This window comes from Arachis ipaensis, chromosome B4 (assembly GCF_059453495.1).
Source record: "Arachis ipaensis isolate K30076 ecotype BB chromosome B4, ASM5945349v1, whole genome shotgun sequence".
NCBI lineage: Eukaryota > Viridiplantae > Streptophyta > Magnoliopsida > Fabales > Fabaceae > Arachis > Arachis ipaensis.
The window spans coordinates 140412299-140418298 of NC_142439.1; the positions used below are offsets into that span (position 1 = coordinate 140412299).

Genomic DNA, 6000 nt, shown 5'->3' on the forward strand with positions numbered 1-6000 from the left:
TGATTGAATTTTAAATTTTTAATTAAATTATCAAAATTTTGATATTATATTATAATTTTATTAAAAAAATTAAAATAACAAAAAATATATAACTAATTATATTTCTAACACATTATGGTGTGATAAAAAAAAATCTTATCTTGTCTGTAATAAAAATATCTTAATTGATAAAATCTACTTCTATCGTTAACAATTTGATGGGGTCACTCATTCATTTTAAATTTTCCTGTTTTTCTTCTATTACTCTTGGTTCTTAGCCGAACCAAGTAGAGAGTATGAGCCATTTATTGGCCATTAATTTTCACATCGCAAAAAAGCTGGAGGTTTTGCGAAGGTGTCAAGACACATATGGACAGGCCAGGTTACGTATGAGGATCTATCAAGTTTCCTAGATATAATAATAATAATTAAAAAAAAAAAACAATTAAAGGTGAAGAAATTTCCACACATACCATCACATACACACTCATAGTCTATAATTTCCTAGCTTCTTTTGAATATGATTTTTTATACCAAAACTAAGCACTTTTTGCTGACATCCACTTTATCGACAACTTTACTATATAATAATCTATTTAAGGTATTCTTGGGCACCCAAAAAACCAAGATAAAGAAAATGTTAAGAGAGATTGTGAGATTCCTTTTAATATGGTTATAAATTATTAAAAATAGTATCATTTCCCCCTTTTCTTTTAATCAATTATGAATTGTAGAATAATGACCTCATTTCTCACTCTATTTGTTGTTTGTAAATATTTGACGCAATATCTTTGTGGATTTTATAAGAGAATTTTACAAAAAATTTATGTATTCAAATAATTTTTTAAATAATAAATTTAAAAAATAATTATTTTTTTATATAAAATATATTAACAGTACTACATGACTAATATAATTTATTTTTTTATTATTAGTACTTAATTATTAACGTATTTTTATAAGCTAATATTAAAAAAAAGTCTAAATATATTAGTAGAATGCATATCCTAATTAAAATTATATCTAATAATATAAAATTATTTAATTTTTTTATTAATTAAATACTGATCAAATTTTAGTAAAAATATTGAGCTCATAGACCTTCTCAAATATAAAATCATTTACATTTATGTAACAAATATCTTAAATGTCTAGAGATAGAGACATAGAGTAGTATTTTTGTGTGATATAAATGTACGTACTTACACTAGCCACACCCAATCACTCATAAAAGGAACCCACACTATATGATTTTAATCATATGAGTGTACCTTTCCCCATTCCCCCAACACTTATATATATATATTTCCCACTTACCTTCTTCTATTCCACAACCAACACACAAACCAACTTTCGTTCTAAGTCCCTTCAATATTATTCTCCTCTTCTTTCACATAATGACACTCTTCACAACAATGACACCCTTAAACAACCACACTTCTCCAGTGCTACATCACCACCACAGTTCTCTCACAACCGCCACAAAAACAACAAGACCAATGTGCATAACCCTCATTCAACAAACACCAACCAAGAAACATTCATACTCATCACATGATGAAACTCTCAGGAAGATGGAGAGAATGATGAACTTGCCATCACCACCATTATCATCTTCGGAGAAAGTTGGTAAGAGATGGAAGGAATACCAAGGAATAAGAAACTGGGACGGTTTATTAGACCCATTGGACGATAACCTACGTGCTGAAATCCTACGGTACGGTCACTTCGTTGAAGCTGCATACAAATCCTTCGAGCTCGATCCTTCTTCTCCAAACTATGCCAATTGCAGGTTCCCAAAGACCACACTTTTCGAACGTTGCGGTTTGCCCAACACTGGTTACAAGGTGACCAAACACCTCCGTGCAACTTCGGGTATTCAGTTACCGAATTGGATCGACAAAGCACCGAGTTGGTTCGGAACACAATCGAGCTACGTTGGTTATGTTGCTGTTTGCGACAACAAAGAAGAGATCAAAAGGCTTGGAAGAAGAGACGTTGTTATTGCTTTTAGAGGAACAACAACGTGCTTGGAATGGCTCGAGAATTTGCGCGCCAATCTAACGCTTTTACCATGCAACATGATCGAAGAAAAACATCAACAAAATGTGGCTAATAACAATCGAAATACTGGACCAATGGTGGAAAGTGGGTTCTTGAGCCTCTACACAAGCAGCGTTAACTCATCACTCATGAGTTTGCAAGAGATGGTTAGAGAAGAAATTGGAAGGATTCTCCGAATTTACGACGATGGAGAGCCGTTAAGTTTGACCATCACCGGACACAGTTTGGGAGCGGCTCTAGCAACGCTCGCAGCTTATGATGCGAGAGCTGCATTTCCCAAACTGTGTTCGGCGACGGTTATCTCATTCGGCGGCCCTCGCGTCGGAAATCGGAGTTTCCGAACATCCCTTGACAAACAAGGAACAAAAGTACTGAGAATAGTGAACCGTGACGATGTTATAACTAAAGTTCCCGGGTTTGTTTTCGATGATGTGGAAAATTCAGGTGGTGATGTGGCAAATAACGGTGGGTTCCACGTGGCAGGGTTGCCAAGCTGGATTCAAAAAAGAGCAGAGGAAACACAATGGGTGTACTCTGAGGTCGGGGAAGAACTAAGACTTAGTAGTAAGAATTCTCCATACTTAAAGGGTGTCAATGTTGCCACGTGTCATAATTTGAACACATATCTTCACCTTGTTGATGGATTTGTGAGCTCCACGTGTCCCTTTAGATCCACGGCAAAGAGGTTCCTTCAGCGGCCATGACTCGTTATAATAATAGTTTAAAAAAAAAAAACTATAGAAGAGAAAAATAGAGAAAAAGAAAAACTAAAATTGAATTATTCATAAGATTGCCTTCATTCTTTTGGAATACATGATTCAATGATGTCTTCATGATTCTTGATTAGATATATACACTTTTGTCTTTTGCACTGTTTATCTACCAAACTCTTGAAAGTATTGATTGCACAAGACTCTCCATAGGTAGGTACCAGCATAGAGGATAATGTAATGCATTATTATTCATTAGATTGTATAGTTTAATTTTCTCACATAATTTTAGGATATTAATGTAAATTTTGTATATATGATGATAATGTATCTTAATTACTTTGTCCACTAATATCGAAAAGAGAAGTAGAACGAATATGTGTCTAACGAGATATTGCAAAAAAGAAAAAAAATGCTAAGCGAACCACTGAGGGTGTACAATTGATTTTTTTTTTATACAACTGATAAAAAAAAACTAATTAAATATCTGATGATAATTAAAATATCATAGTATAAAAGAAAGACAAGAATGAATAATTTGAAGTTAAAACTATATATAATAAAAGTGCATGGCTACATATGCTTCTGTGATTTTAATAATGGAATAAAAAAAGATATTTGTCAAAGTTATTTTTTCCACCGCAAGAAATATCAGAGTTGTGTTTCTCAAATAAATTGGCTGAAAAAAGAAAAAGCAAGTATAGGCAATAAATGAAATAGGGATCACAAAACCTGAGTTGTAATTGAACTAGAAATGGGTAACGAGAGAGGCCCCATTATTTACATGGCCCCAATTGGTTCATTTTTTGATAGATCTAAAATAAAAGAGAGTTCATTCATGAGTGCTTTAATTTCCACCATCGAGGTTCCGCAGTGTCCACATCAATTAAGTTTCTAACGAAAGCTACTTCCAATATATACATAGAAGATTATTTAACCGTGTAAGGAAAACAACTCTTATCTATATGGAAATGCAATGCCCCCAAAGAAAAACATTACCTTAAAATTTTACAACATTCGCCATTCTTCTATTCAGATACTTCCTAAGCCTAACACTTTTGTGATGTTGGATCGGATACTTGTATCATCATCATGATATTTTCAATTCATATCTATCAAATAATACCAATATCTTTTCTCTTCTTTTTTCATCTCATCTCATGCTATTGGCTTGGCCACCATCATCTAGTGACTAGTACGTCCCAATCATGTCCAAGTAGAAGAGGGACAATATTTTTGTGTTGCCATTGGATATGGCTTTCAATTTGGTACTAGGTCAGAAAGTTTGTGACCCAGTTGGTGTTTAGGATAATTCCCATTTCCCAACATTCAATAAGTCTCTCTTTTCATTTTATAGTATAGAAGATATCAAGATTCATTGAATTATGAATGTATCAAGTTTTCAAAGTAAAAATTTTTTATCAAGTGGAAAGAATATATTTTTTTATTTCTTTGATGAGTTATGTTATTTGAATGTAAGAAATTACTACTTTTTAGACAACCAATGAGAATTAAGAGTTAAAAAAAATATTTGTTAGTTGAAGTAAAAAAATTCATCTAAATTTATAAATAATTAACTACACATATTAGAGATATAACTATTTATATATATTTTTTTATTAGTTTAAAGTTTTTAAAAAAATAATTTTATGACATAATATTATAATTTTTATGAAAAAAATTTAAAATTTAATCTTTATTGAACAAAAAAATTAGTATAAGACAAAAAAAAATTATACAAAATATTTAAATAAATTTAAAAGAGATTCTTTACTTGAGAGTGCGTGTTAGAGTAAATATAAATATTCATCTGTTTTTTTTATTAACCTAAATTTATTGAACAAATAATTTGATGTGAACACAAATAATATATACTTTTCTTTCACTTTGTGCTTATCAAATCATCCGTTTTCCAAGGGAGTGCGCATGAACCATTAGCAATCATCAATGGGGTGTCTAAAACAAATCAAAGAATGGGTCAATTTTAATAATAAAGTCAAAATAACGATACATATGAATGGAATTGTAGCTTCTGCAATACATGTAAGTAACGGTAAGTCAATGCACATGATGATCACATACATTGCATTTATGAAAAAAATTGGAGTCAAAAAGTTGTTGAACATTTTAGTACAGTTACAAATGATAGCTATAGTTTTGATTTCACTTAATTTGTTAACAAATTGATGGATTAGTCGGTCTCCAATTTTGATCTTAAATAGTCAAAAACGTATCACATAGGTCAATATGGAAAAGTAGTTTATTATATCTGAGCCAAGAATAAATTCAACTATCAACTTTGGTATCATTTCAATGTATATTAGGCATCAACGACCTAGCTAGAACTATATGTTAAAGTAATCTTATATTGATTAAAAACAATAATAAAAAAAAGCTATGCATATATACATGAACAACAATGCTAGGGAACAAAGAGGGTACCAGCAAAAAATTAGTTAAATGTCTTTGGGTGAATCCAAAACCTCTATGTAGATGGTGCTTATGTTAGGCATTAGAATGTTTCTTCTACTAAGTATCAGAATGTTTCTTTTTCATGCTAAATGGATGTTCTTTTATATATTTTATAAATTTTTTTATATACTAAGAATCGAGATTGTTAGAAATTCCGTGATCTCTACCCCTATTTCTCCAACGTATCATTGAAAATTTTAATTTGGGGGTGAGAAGCAATTAATATCAAATATTATAAATTAATTAAGTTGTTTATTGTGACTGATCACCTCTTGGTTCCATATACTTTTCCATACACGTGACACGAATTATCCAATACTGCATCACATAATTAAGATTTATCATTCAACAATGTTGAACATGTATCTTTGATAGAGATAAGGACTCATTATACATTAGGATTAGTGAGATTACTTAGAAATCAAGAATTGTAATTAGTCCTTATCTCTGTCAATCTTCTATGGAGGCTGTAATTGTCAACATTGTTGCACGCTCAAATATGTATTCATATAAGTTGCTTATGTGAGTGAAATATGCTTATTATATTATGTTACTTCTTATACCAATGATTGACTACTTATTTATACAATTAATACCGAGATTATTACTTACTTTTCGTCAACAACTTAAAACGCTTTAAGTAAATTTTCTTTGAACAAACAAAGTTTTGAGTCTTTGATACTCTATATATATATTAAGGTTCGAACACATATACAAATGTTAGGCAATTTTGCACAAAAATGATGCATATATGTTGATTAAGTCTTGGCATCTT

The 6000-nt window shown here is 30.9% G+C and overlaps 1 pseudogene; it reads left to right on the plus strand.

The window, feature by feature from the left end:
- The first annotated feature begins 1478 nt into the window (after window positions 1–1478).
- On the plus strand, window positions 1479–2747 carry LOC107637224 (phospholipase A(1) DAD1, chloroplastic pseudogene; annotated as a pseudogene).
- Window positions 2748–6000: the final 3253 nt, after the last annotated feature.